The sequence below is a fragment of the Physeter macrocephalus genome, chromosome 18 (assembly GCF_002837175.3).
Source record: "Physeter macrocephalus isolate SW-GA chromosome 18, ASM283717v5, whole genome shotgun sequence".
Taxonomy (NCBI): domain Eukaryota; kingdom Metazoa; phylum Chordata; class Mammalia; order Artiodactyla; family Physeteridae; genus Physeter; species Physeter macrocephalus.
In genome coordinates, this window is record NC_041231.1 from 42,838,423 (window position 1) to 42,853,164 (window position 14,742).

A 14,742-nucleotide genomic window follows, 5' to 3' on the forward strand; every position below is an offset into this window, starting at 1 on the left:
CTCCCGTTGCGGAGCACAGGCTCCGGACGCGCAGGCTCAGCAGCCATGGCTCACGGGCCCAGCCGCTCTGCGGCATGTAGTATCCTCCCGGACCGGGGCACGAACCCGTGTCCCCTACATCGGCAGGCGGACTCTCAACCACTGCGCCACCAGGGAAGCCCAACAAGCATTTATTAATCCTGCTGTGTATCTGGGTCTGTGCAGGCTCTGAGTTAACAGAGGAAATGCAGTAGTCAGCCTACTTGGATCCCACAGTCTGGGTCAGCATGAGGGACTCAGCCAAAGCCACACAGTTCAGAGAAAGGAGCAGCAAAACTTCTTAGGTGCCCCCATGTGGGTCTCAGTGTGCTGGTGTCCTGCCAGACTTTTTGTAGCTGGACAGGCCTGAGCCAGGTTCCTGTCCTTAGCTGCTTAGACCTCCCTGTGGGCTCAGACCCTCCTGACCATGCTCTTCTTCTTGAAACTTCTTGGTTTTGTAGCCTGTCCTTGTTTACTTGTTAGTCTTCTTTGTGACACTGCTTGCCCTGTCTGAGGAGGTCCCCAGGACTCAGCCCTCAGCCTTCTTCTCACTAGGCCTGCCCAAGGCTTCTACACAAAAGGTGCTGCGTGCTGACGGCTCCCCAAAGTCTCCAGCTCTGGTCCTCCCACACCCAGTGGACATCTCCATATGGGCCATCACTATGCCATCACTTGCCCTCTCACCTCTCCCCTTTGGCTAAAATAGTGTTTAATGTTGGGTTAGCAGGACCTCTTTTCTTGGGAAAACTTGAGTCTGTACCACAATGGACTTAATCTGACATAAGACATTTTTGAGGACAGGGATGTCGATGATTTTGTTTGGTATCCATAAGAGATCTTAAACAGTCTTTTTAAAAAAAATATTTATTTATTTGGCTGCGCCGGGTCTTAGTTGCGGCATGCGGGATCTTTAGTTGTGGCATCTTTTTTTAGTTGCAGCATACGAACTCTTAGTTGTGGCTTGTGAGATCTAGTTCCCTGACCAGGGATCAAACCCGGGCCCCCTGCATTGTGAGCGTGGAGTCTTAGCCACCCTATCACCAGGGAAGTCCTTTAAACAGTCTTTTGTTTGGGAATGGAACCTCTTCTCAGGCCCAGGCCTGGGCTCCCCAGGTCAGTAGGAGCAGGTGAGCAGAGTGTGGATGGTCAAAGAACACTTCTGGTGGGAAATATCATAATCCAACTTGGACAGCCTTAAGTCAAAATGAAGGGGCCATATTATAAGATCAGAGTTGTGTCTTTCAGAACTCAAAAGTAGTTTATAGTCATCTCTCAGATAGGGATGAGGACCAGGGAGATCATCTTCTCCTCCCAAATCTGCTTCTCTTCTCCTCCCTGCTGCTTCTTTCTGCAGCCTGGTGAGTCTGGCTTCTCACCAGACAGGCTGGTGGGAATCTTGGCAACTCACAGCTCACCCATCCCTCTCCCTGTTTTCCTTTCCCTCCCCCATTTCAGTTCTCCAGGGGAGAGACTCTGAGAGGCTCAGTGTGGGCCAGGGGCCAGCATCAGCTCTAATCCACAGTGCAGGTGGAGCCACACTGTACAATCTGCACAGGACTTTTCTGTAGGGTCATTCCACCAGATTCCCCCACTAAGTGGAAAGCTTATGGTCCACCCACAAGGGTCATCTGTAGGATCCCTGCTGCTGGCCAGTGTATCAGAGTGCCCCTTTAAAACCTCTTCCATGTGCAGCCCTTTTGACTCTGTCTTACACCCTGGAGAACCTGGTATCCAGGTGAGACAGAAGGCCAGGTGGACCAGAGTGATTGCCAGGGCATGTGCCCCAAAGAGTGGTGGATGGCTCCTGGACCTGATTCTTTGCTTGTTCAAGAAGAGGAGAACATATTCCAGCAGCCTTGGGCTGACTCCACCCATCCCCTCAGACTCCAGTGGGCAGCTGCCTTTCACAGCCGCAGGCTTTCCTCCCAGAAGCCTGCTTCTGGGGTCGGGTCCCCTTTTTTGCTTTGGGACCACAAGTGTGCTTCCTCTTTTCTACCCAACTGCTTCTGCTCTCCAGCCGGGTCCTGGCCTCTGGTCCCATTCTCTCTTCCATGAGCGTACCATCACCATAGCATTGGAGCCTTTCCTGTGACTGTTGCCTTAGTCTAAAGGCTTGGTACTGGGGGTAGGAGCAGAAAGGGGCTGCTCCCTCCTTTTCTCATGGTATAACAGTGCTGAGCAGCTGTGAACAGCTACTGGGGCTCACCCACCAGGCTTCCCAAGGGCAGGAACTCCATCTAACCCTTTGAGAAACATTAAGGAGGGATGGAGCTCAGGGTTAGCCATGGTGAATTGTGGCCTCCCTGTGGAGAAGCCTTGCTTCTGGGTGGGCCCAGGTCGGTGGGCCCAGGTGTTTCTCCTGGAGTTGGAAGTTTGGTCTATCCTATTGGGATCTCCTGTAAGGATGCAGCCAATTTCCCTTTTCTAAGCAGGTGTACAGCAAGGGCACCCTGGAGCAAGACCAGTAGCTCTCATCAGCATATCAGCTTGTGACAGGGCTCATAGGGAGTTCTTCCTTGCAACTTTGGCTTCAAGGTGAGCCTCTAAAAACCCTAGCAGCACAGGCCACACCTTTGGAAGCCAAGGCCAGGCCTCCAGACATGTAACAGAGACCCTGCTTCCCCCTCGCCCCCCACCCCTCCCCAGGACTGGCCCCTTTGTCCCGCTGATCTGGCTACGTTCCCTAAGGGAGGAGAGACGTGGAGAGGAGTGGGCGGGGGCAGGAAAGCCTGCATGGGGTGGCTTCCCTCCGGTGACGGTGATACCACTGATCAAGGTGCTAACTGTGGTTGCTTAGCATGACTGGGACAGGGGTAGCAAGTTTACTATATTTTCATCCCTGACTAGTGCACAGGTGGGCCCTGGGCTGTGAGTACTCAGTAGGGTGGGGCATAGTTGGGGGCTCCAAGAATAGGATGGACACTCAACAGGGATTTCAGGAAGGGATCTTGCTGAGAGGTAGCTCTCAGCCCTCTTTGGGTCCTGCTACCCCCATGCTTCTCAGAGATCTTGCCTGAGCAGCAGTCTTGTTGCCAGTGAGGCTTGTTCTTTGTATTTATTCCCATGCTCTTTTCTTGGCTTCCCTTTTTTATGTTACTCTCCCGACTCCTGATATATCCAGGTAATTTTGAGTTTTAACTTTGTTCATGAGACTGTTCTGGAATTAATAAAAATTATATAAGTAAGACATGAATATATTCCTGTTGTAAATATTCAAACAATTCAATCATATATTGAGTAAAACTTCGATTTTCCTTTCCTTTTCTAGCATTATTACTTTCTGTGTATATTTCTAAGATCTTTCTCCAAGCATTTATATTCATGAATCTGTTGTGTACATATACACACACTTTTAAAAAATAGATCAGTTTCATTTTCTGTAGTGGCAAACATTTAATCACCAAACAAAACTTGTGGACCTTGAGCACCCAAGGGCCATCACAGGCAAAATGTTAGGCTGCAATAATAAAGTAGCACCTACTCCAGAAATCAATGCCCTAGGGGAGGATGCACTGCCTAGGAGGGGCACAGAGTTAGACTTAGCCCCCTTTTCCCTGCTAAGGGTTAACAAAAAATGGGGCACAAAGCTCTGCAGGGTCTGCACCACCAGAGAAAGCTGGTCGAGACAGGAGGGGATGGAAATTTGGAGTTGGCCAGGGTCTTCAGCCATTCACATTGAGCTACTTCTGAACTGTCCCTGAGAGTTCAGCATTTGGGATCAGGAATTGGTGGGTGATCTCCACCTCCATAGGTGACAACAAAGGCAAGGGAAGGTGAACTGGAGCAATGGGTTACCTGGACCTCTAGCCACCAGGCGCTGGTGCATGGGGTGCCTGCTGTGTATGGGGAATGCCACCGGCTGTGGCATTTTCCTCTCCTGTGATGCCAGGGCCTTAGGATTGCCTCGGCTCCCCAGGGCCACCTGAGCCACCAGGGCTTCCAGGACTACCTGGCCTGCCTTGGCTGTCGGTGCTACCTGCTGCACCCACTGCACTGGCCATGGCTTCTGCACCTTCCTCCACTGTGCTTGTGGCTCCTTCACCATCTGACATCTTGAATCTGCCCACCCTCTCCACTGGCCGCTGAAAGATCAACACACATACTTTCTTAAAGAAATGGGATCACACTGAATATGTTGCTTTGCAGCCAGCTTTTTTTCACAGAACAGTATGGGGAGACATTTCTCCCTATCCCCCTCACTTCTCAAAGAATCAGCACTTTGGGCCTTAGATAACTTTTTGTCACCTTGTCCCTTCCTGAATTGGAGCAATCCTTGTGCCTTTTGGAGTCTCTTGGCTACTTCTGTGTCCCAGGCATATCTCCAAGCAAGCTACCAGACCTTTGTCTAGCTGGACACCTACTTGCTCAGCCTTTGAGGGTAACAGGAGCTTGAGCAGCTCTGTGCAGGGGTAGGACAGTGCCCTTGTTCCTGAGGCTCTGCCTGTGAACTTCAGAGGGTTTCCAGGTTCTAATCTGTTTTTCCAGCTAGGGCTGTCTCCTGGATGCAGGGGTCCCTGCAAAACTCCTTTTTCTTCCCTGACACGTGGTGTGAATTCCCTTTCTCTATTCATACCGTCTAAAGGTTGCATTGCTCAGATTCACAATCATCTGAGTAGAAGACTGCTCACAGGGCAGGGCCACTTACAGCATAAGGAATCATCTGTGCCGGCATCTTGCCTTTCTTTTTGGTCCCCATGGTGACCTGTATTAGTACACACTGCCTATGCCCCTTCAGAGACCCAACCCTGAATCTGAAGGAGGGTGGACTCCAACTCTCTAACCTCTTCCCACTAAAGGTTTCGGTGTTTGAAATTTGAAGATTTTTTTTTAGTGCAGCCCAGCTCCATGTTGGATCAGACCTCTACTCCAGGGCAGAATAGTGCTTGGGATCATTTATTCATTTAATAAATATTTATTGAGCACATACTACATGCTAAGCACTGTTCTAGGCAGACCTTACTGCTGCCTATTAATCATGTCCTCCTCCCAAATTTCTTTGTTTTGCTGGTTTCCCCCCTGCTTGTGGGAGGCTTTTGCCTCAGGAACATGAATTTCAAATTTCCAACCAAATAAATCACAAGAATTTTTCCCTGAGTTTTTACTCAAATTCTATCCTACCAGGAGCATTTTATTCTCCTATGAAAAGCCGAAGAAACAGGAAGCGTGTTTCCTAGAAACTGGCCTTGGTGTGTTTCTGACGAGGCACTTAGTTTTAAGGAGTTGGGAGTGTTAGAGTAGGGTCGGGGGGACCTAAGTTCCCAGGCCAGGTCCCAGCCTCGCTGCCTGTTTTTCTGGTGCCCTTAAGCTGCTTAGTTTCTTTAATCTTTAGTCTTCTCATTGGAAAAAAATGGAAATGATAAGAGTACCCACCCTGCATGGTTGTTAGGAGGTTGATTATGTAAAGGGTGAGTCTGGCACAGGGAGTGAGCTGAGAGCCTGATGGTGCTAGGGGTGATGGTGTTAGTGGTCTGACTCCCACGAATGAAAGACATTGAAACCATTATGTATTTCATCAGTCAAGATTTTTTTTTTTTTTTTTTTTGTGGTACACGGGCCTCTCACTGTTGTGGCCTCTCCCGTTGTGGAGCACAGGCTCCGGACGCGCAGGCCCAGCAACCATGGCTCACGGGCCCAGCCGCTCCGTGGCATGTGGGATCCTCCCGGACCGGGGCACGAACCCGTGTCCCCTGCATCGGCAGGCGGACTCTCAACCACTGCGCCACCAGGGAAGCCCAAGATTTTTAAAAAATATATCACTTTTTATTTTCTAACTTTGTGAATGCTTAATACATTAGCACCATAGCAAATGCTCACAGTTTAGAAATGAATATTGCATATTTGGGGGTATAGGCTCAGGTAGCATTTTTTAAAAAATTGATTTATTTATTTTGGCTGTGCCTGGTCTTAGTTGCGGCATGCGGACTTTTAGTTGCGGCATGCAAGCTCTTAATTGCAGCATGCATGTGGGAGGGATCCCTGACCAGGGATCGAATGCGGGCTGCCTGCATTGGAAGCGTGGAGTCTCACCCACTGGACCACCAGGGAAGTCCCTCAGGTAGTATTTTGAAATTCTTTTTTGAGATATAATTCACATAACATAAAATTCACCCAATTTGGGCTTCCCTGGTGGCTCAGTGATTGGGAGTCTGCCTGCCGATGCAGGGGACACGGGTTCGTGCCCCTGTCTGGGAGGATCCCACATGCCGCGGAGCGGTTGGGCCCGTGAGCCATGGCTGCTGGGCCTGCGCGTCCGGAGCCTGTGCTCCGCAACGGGAGAGGCCACAACAGTGAGAGGCCCGCGTACCGCAAAAAAAAAAAAAGAAAGAAAAAAAATTCACCCAATTTTAACTGTATCATTCAGTGTTTTTTAGAACAAAATTGTGCAACAAAAACTACAATCTAAATTTAAAACATTTTCATCCCCCCCAAAAGAAACCTTGTATCCATTAACAGTCACTTCTTATTCTTCCCCACCCCCAGGCTTAGGCAGCCACTAATCTACTATCTGTCTCTATAGATTTGCCTATTCTGGACATTTCATGATTAAATAGAATCATGCAGTATGTGGTTTTTTGTGTCTGACTCCTTTCACTTAGCATGTGTTCGAGGCTCATCCATGATGTAGCATGTGTCAGTACTTCATTCCTTTTTATTGCCCAATAATATTCCATTGTATGGATATACCAAATTTTATTCCCTCATAGGCTCATGAACATTTGGGTTGTTTCCACTTTTGGCTTTGACTATTATGAGTAATTCTGTTATGAACATTTGAGTACAAGTTTTTCTGTAGACATATGTTTTAAATTCTTTTGGATGTATTCCTAGGAGTAAAATTGCTGGGTCATTTGGTAACTCTACATTTAACATTTGGAGAACTATTGGACTTTTTTCTAAAGTGACTGTACCATTTTACATTCCAAACAGCAGTGAATGATGGTTCCTTTTTTTTTCCACATCCTTGTGAACATTTGTCATTATCTTTCTTTTTGATTTTAGCCATTCTAATGGGTGTGAAGTGGTATACATTGTGGTTTGATTTGCATTCGCCTAATGACTAATGATTTGAACATATTTCATGTTACTGTTGTCTATATCTTCTTTAGAGAAATATCTATTCAAATCCTTGGCCTATTTTTCAATTGGGTTGTCTTTTTACTGTTGAATTGTAGAAGTGATTTGTATGTTCTGGATAATAGACTCTTGTCAGAGATTTGATTTGCAAGTATTTTCTCCCATTTTGTGATTTGTCTTTTTACTCTCTTAATGATACATTTACAGTAAAAAAAAGTTTTTAATTTTGATATAGTCCTATTTACCTATTTTTTGGTCACTTGTGCTTTTGGTTTTGTATCTAAGAAACTATTGCCCAACCTAAGGTCATGAAGATTTTCTCCTATGTTTTCTTCTGAGTTTCACTTACATTTAGGTGTATGATCCATCAGAGTTAATTTCTATGTATGGTGTGAGGTAGGAGTCCAACTCCATTCTTTTGCATGTGGCTATCCCAGCACCACTTGTTGAAAAAACTGTTTTTTCTCTATTATATTTTCTTGGCATCCTTATCAAAGATCAATTGACCATACACGTATAAGTTTATTTCTGGACTCTCAATTCTAGTCCATTAATCTATATGCTTATCCTTATGCCACTACCACACTGTCTTGATTACTGTTGTATCATAGTAAGTTTTGAAATTGGGAAGTGTGAGTCCTCCAACTTCGTTTTTTCTCAAGACTCTTTTGACTATTCTGGATCCCTTACATTTCCATATGAATTTTGGGAAGGAGAGGCTTGTCAATTTCTGCGAAAGAGCCAGCTAGGATTTTGACACATTGCATTGAATCTGTAGATCAATTGGGGAATATTGTCATCTTTACAATATTAAGTTTGATGCATAAACATGGATGTCTTTCTATTTATTTAGATCTTTAATCTATTTCAACATTTTGCAGTTTTCAGTGTATAAGTCACATTTTTTTGTTTGTGTAGCTTATTCCTAAGTATTTTATTCTTTTTGATGGTATTGTAGATGGAATTGTTTTCTTAATTTCAGTTTTGTATTGTTAATTACTAGTGTATGAAAATAAAATTAACTTTTGTATGTTGATCCTGAATCCTGCATCCTTGCTAAACTAATTTATTGGTTTGAATAGTTTTTTAGTGGATTCTTAGGACTTTACTATATTCAAGATCATGTCATATGCAAATAGAGATAGTTTACTTCTTTCTTTTTTTTTTTTTTTTTTTTTTTTTTTTGGCCGCACTGTGCCGCATGTGGGATCTTAGTTCCCTGACCAGGGATCGAACCTATGCCCCCTGCATTGGGAGCATGGAATCTTAACCATTAGACTGCCAGTGAAGTCCCTACTTCTTTCTTTATAATATGACTACCTTTTATTTATTTTCCTTGCCTAATTGCTCTGGTTAAGACTTCCAGTACTATGTTAAATAAAAGTGGTGAAAGTGGACATCTTTGTCTTATTCCTGATCTTAGATGGAAAGTTTTAGTCTTTTACCATCGAGTATGATGTTAGCTGTGTTTTTTTCATATATGGCTTTTATCATGTTGAGGAAGATTCCTTCTGTGCTTAGTCTATTCCTAAATCAGCTTTTATCATGAAAAGATACTGAATTTTGTAAAATGCTTTTTCTGTATCAGTTGATGTGATCATGTGTTTTTTTTCCTTCATTCTATTAATGTGGTATATTACATTGATTGATTTTCAGATGTTCAACCATGCTTGTATTCCAGAAATAAATCCCATTTGGTCATGATGTATAGTCCTTCTAATAGGCTGCTGAATTCGGTTTGCTGGTATTTTCTTGAGGATTTTTGCATCTATATTAATAAGGAGATTGACTTGTTCTTTTTTCTTGTAGTGTATTTGTCGATATGAATTCTTTTTCAGTGTTAGAGTTTACCAGTGAAGCCATATGGACCCGGACTCTTATTTGTTGGAAGTTTTAAAATTACCAATTCAGTCCCTTTACTTGTTATAGGTCTATTCAAATTTGTTTCCTCTTGAGTCTGTTTTGGTAGTTTGCATCTTTCTTGGAATTTGTCCATTACATCTAAATTACCAAGGGCGGGCTTCCCTGGTGGCGCAGTGGTTAAGAATCCGCCTGACAATGCAGGGCACAAGCCCTGGCCCGGGAAGATCCCACATGCCGCGGAGCACCAAAGCCGTGCACCACAACTACTGAGGCTGTGCTCTAGAGCTCACGAGCCACAACTACTGAGCCTACATACTGCAACTACTGAAGGCCCCGCCCCTAGAGCCTGTGCTCTGCAACAAAAGAAGCCATCGCAATGAGAAGCCCGCGTACTGCAATGAAGAGTAGCCCCCGCTAGCTACAACTAGAGAGAGCCTGCGTGCAGCAATGAAGTCACAACACAGCCAAAAGTAAATTAACTAATTAAAAATTTTAAAAGTAATAAAATAAATTACCAAGGGCGTATGATGTTCATAGTATTCTCTTGTAATTCTGTTTATTTATTTAAGATCAGTAGTGGTGTCCCTCTTTCATTTCTGGTTTTAGTCATTTGATCTTTTCTCTTTTTTCTTTATCAAAAGAATGGTTTTTTGGTTTTGTTGATCTTTTCAAAGAGAGAGAATTTTATTTCCTTGATTTTCTCTATTGTTTTTCTATTTTCTGTTCATTTACTTATGCTCTAATTTGTATTGTTTCTTTCATTGTACTTGTGTTTACTTTGCTCTTTTTCTACCTATTAAGGTGGAAGTTTAGGTTACAGCTATAAATTTCTCTCTGACCATTGCTTTTGCTGCATCCTATATATTTTGACATGCTGTGTTTTCATTTTCATTTCTCTCAAAGTATTTTCTAATTTCCCTTGTGATTTCTTCTTTGACCCATTGGCTATTTAGGAGTGTGTTGTTTAATTTACACTTATTTGTGAATTCCCTAAATGTCTTTCTGTTATTGATTTCTCTTTTTTTTTGGCTGCATTGGGTCTTCGTTGCTGCACGCGGGCTTTTTCTAGTTGCGGCAAGCGGGGGCTACTCTTCGTTCTGTGCACGGGCTTCTCATTGCAGTGGCTTCTCTTGTTGAGGAGCCAAAAAATTAAAAAAAAAAAAAAGGTATTGAAGTCTCCAATTATTGTTGTTGAATTTTCTGTTTCTTCCTTTAATTCTGTTAGTTTTTGCTTCATGTATTTTGGCACTCTGTTTCTAGGTATATTTATGTTTATGTATATATGTTTATAATTGTATATAATTAGATATTGTATATTGATTGTATATAATTATAATAATTGTATATAATTTAAATCTTTCTAATGAATTGAGTTGTTTTTTTTTTTTTTTTTTTTTTTTTGTGGTATGCGGGCCTATGCGGGCCTCCCTCTGCTGCGGTCTCTCCCGTTGCGGAGCACAGGCCCCGGACGCGCAGGCTCAGCGGCCATGGCTCACGGGCCCTGCCGCTCCGCGGCATGTGGGATCCTCCCAGACCGGGGCGCGAACCCGGTTCCCCTGCATCGGCAGGCGGACGCGCAACCACTGCACCACCAGGGAAGCCCTGAATTGAGTTTTTAAAATCAATCTTTATCTTCAGTAACATTTTTCTGTTCTACAGTCTATTTTGTCTAATATCAGTGTAGCCACTCCAGCTGTCTTATGGTTGCTGTTTGTGTAATAATATTTTCCCATTAAAAAAATGTTAAGCTATTTATGTCTGACTCTAAAATGTGTCACTTATAGATAGCATATAGTTGGGTTTTAAAAATCAAGTCTAATAATCTCTGTCTTTGATACAATTGTTTAATTGATTTTTATTTAAGTGATGTTATTGGTATAGTTTGATTTACATCTGCCAATTTGCTTTTTGTTTTCTATATGTCTCATTGCTTTTTTATTCCTCTTTTCCTCCTTTACTGCCTTCTTTTGTGTTAAGTGGACACTTTTGGTTTAACATTTTAGTTCCTCTGATGGTTTTTAAATTATATAGGTTTAGATTATTTGTTTAGTAGTTGCTGTAAGACTTATACAGTATACATCTTTGTTTGTCAGAATCTGCTTCAGATTTATGCTTACTTAATTCCACTGAAGTATGAAAACGTTACTCCTATACAGTTCTATTACTTTTCCGCCTTTTTGTGCTATTAGTGTTATACATACTATATCTATATATATTACAAACCTAGCAGTACATCATTATAATTATTACTTTATATAATATTATGTAATGTTATATACAATATTATATAGACCTTTTAAAGAAGCTGAGAGAAAAAGGGGAGAAAGTATATATTTGTGGAATTTGTTATATTAACTTTCTTATTTACTACTTCTTATTCTCCTCATTTTTTCCTGTGGATTCTAGTTACTAGGTGATGTCATTTCCCTACTTCAATACATCTTTGTTTCCACCCACCTCTTTTGTGCTCTTTTTGTCAGACATATTACATTTCTATACATTATAAGCTCAACAACACATACAGTTTTATGCAATTGCCTTTTTATCAGTTAAGAGAAGAAATATGCAATTATACTTTCTTTTATGCTTACTTATGTAATTACCTTCACCAGCACTGTTTTTTGTGTGTGTGTGAATTTGAATTACTGTGTGGTATCACTTGTTATCTGCCTGAGAAATTTATTTTTTCTTTATCCCTTTAGTTTTACTGAGGTATAATTGACCTTTATTATTTCTTGTAAGGCAATTTGCTATCAACAGTTTTTTTTCTGCTTTTGTTGATCTGAGAATGCTTTATTTTGCCTTCATTTAAAAAATATCTATTTTTCCAGAGATTTTTAAGCTCACTTTATATTTATTAAAGATTGTTGACTCTGATAAGGCTGAGAACCAAAGGCACAGAGTAATATTATGAAATGATGAAATATCAACATATTTCTTATTCACAGTTTTAAAAAACTGTTAAAAATATTTAAAAAATTTTTTAACTAGCAAGCCAATGGAGTAGGGTAATTTGAGACATATTTTTTTAATTGAAATTATTGTAGATTCACATGTGGTTTTAAGAAACAATACAGAGACATTCCTCTTACATTTTGCCCAGTTTCTCCCAGTGGTGAAACTGTAGTATATCACAACCAAGATATTGACATTCATACAATCCACCAATCTTATTCAGATTTCCCTAGTTTTACTTGTACTCACTTTATGTGTGCTTTTTTTTTTTTTTTTTTTTTTTTGCCGTACGCTGGCCTCTCACCGTTGTGGCCTCTCCCATTGCGGAGCACAGGCTCCGGACACGCAGGCTCAGCGGCCATGGCTCACGGGCCCAGCCGCTCCGCAGCATGTGGGATCTTCCCGGACCGGGGCACGAACCCGTGTCCCCTGCATCGGCAGGCGGACTCTCAACCACTGCGCCACCAGGGAAGCCCCCATGCTTAGTTTTTAAAGAAACTGCCAAACTGTTTCCATAGTGGCTGTACCATTTACATTTCTACCAGCAGTATGTGAGTGATCCAGTTTCTTTGCATCTTTTCCAGCCTATGGTATTGTCATCATTTTTTAGTTTAGTTATTCTGATCATCATTGTGGTTTCAATTTGCATTTCCCTAATGGCTAATGATGTTGAACATCTTTTCATATGCTTATTTGCCATTTGGTCTGTTCGTGTCTTTTGCCCACTTTCTAATTAATTTTTTTTCTATTGAGTTTTGAGGGTTCTTTATATGTTCTGGATACTAGTCCTTTATTGGATATGTATTTTCAAATACTTTCTCTTACTCTGTAGCTTTTCTTTTCATTCTCTTTACATAGGCTTTTACAAAGCAAAATTTTTAAAATTTGGTGAAGTCCAGTTTATCAATTTTTCTGTAGTGGATCATACTTAAAGTATCAAATTTAAGAACTCTTTGCCTAGCTAGATCTTGAAAATTTTCCTGACATTTAAGTTTATTGTCCATTGTGAATTAGTTTTATATGAAGTCTGAGGCTTAGGCCAAGGTGTTGTTGTTGTTGTTTTCCTATCTTTGGATGTCTAACTGCTTCAATACCATTTGTTGAAAAGGCTATCCTTCCTCAATTGGTTGGTTTTGCACCTTTGTAAAAAGTCAGTTGAGAATATTTGTGTGGATCTATTTCTGAATCCTTTATTCTTTCTATTAATTTATGTGTCTATCCTTCTACTAATACCACACTGTCTTAATTAATATAGTTATGTAGTAAGCCTTAATATTGGATAGAGTAATTCCTCCCACTTTACTCTCCTTTGACAAGATTATTTTCGTGTTTTGGTCCCATGCTTTTCCATATAAATTTTAGAGTAAGTTTGTCTATGTCTATAAAAACTATTGGAATTTTGATAGGAATTGCATTAAACCTATAGATCAATTTGGGGAGAATTGACATCTTTTCTGTGTTGAGTATTCTAGTTCATGAGCATAGTATGCTCTTCCATTTATTTAGGTCTTTGATTTCCTTCCTCAGCATTTTAAAATTTTCAGCTACAGATTCTATAAATGTTTTTAAGTGTATACCTAAGTGTGTTATTTTCTTTGGAGTGATTGTACGTGGTATTGTGTTTTTACTTTGATTTCTTCATGTTTATTGTTAGTATATAGAAATGGAATTGATTTTTATATATTTATTTAGTGTCTTGCAACCTTGCTGAACTTATTTAATAGTTCTATGATGTTTTGGTAGATTCCTTGAGATTTTTAATGTAGATAACCATGTCATCTGCAAACACATACAGTTTTATTTCTTCCTTTCCAATCTGTATGTTTTTTATTCCTTTTACTTGCCTTATTACAGCTAGAACTTGCAGTACTTTGTTAACTAAGAGTGATGAGGGAGTGGCTGGAAGGGAGGGCTGGACTGAGGGACGTCCAGACATCAGGTTGAGTCAGGTGGTGAGACCAGAGGTCAGAGGGCTTGGAATGGCAGGCAGGATTTGGACTTGAGTTTGTTAGGAAAATTCTTCTGGCTACTGTATGTGACATTCGTGGAGGAGGGGAGCGAGGGTGAAGCTAAGTCCAGAGCTGCAAACAGAGGCCAAGGCTCTGATGGTAGTCCCTGGGGCAGAGTCTCCTGGATGTCATTTTCGTCACTGAAGTTGCTCCATGATGTCTCAGAGTGAAGGCTGAGTCTCAGTCTAGCCTGGTTTATATCCAGTCTCAGAAAGATACCAGACAGTTTTCCAATTTTTTGTGTATATCAATCACTAGCATTGTTTGTTTCTGAAGAATTTATACTTTTATTTCTCAATAGGAGGTAATTATTAGATTTCTGAAAAATGTGGGATTTGTTTAAATGAGTCACAGCATTTGGCTGAAATAGAGAGGACTCCATCTGTTGCTTTTGCGTGGTCTCCAGTTCTGTTCTCTGTGACTAAGCTATAAGGGAAGCAGGAGAACTTGGTGTTCTGTGAGCTAACCATGACTGACTGTCAGACACAAGCCTCACCAAGTAAAGATATGGGAAAGAGGACCCTATTTCCTGAGAGCTTCTCAACTTGAGATCTCTGCAATTAGTCACTGTGTTTGGGTGAGACGGGGTTGGGGGCAAGAGCCAAGGGCTCTTTGTCCACTGACCTCTGGCTCTTTCATTAGTGACAGGTCTTTCTCATATGCAGAGTGAAAGAAGAGTATGCTGTGAGTCAGGGGCACAGCACATGAGATTCTCACACCGCTGCAGCTCCTGTGAGGGGTAGCTGCTCCGTGGGTGGGGCGAGTTGCTCCCAGAGCTTTGTGCTCAATCAGCAGATTGGCCTGCCCTGCTTAGCTGCTCACA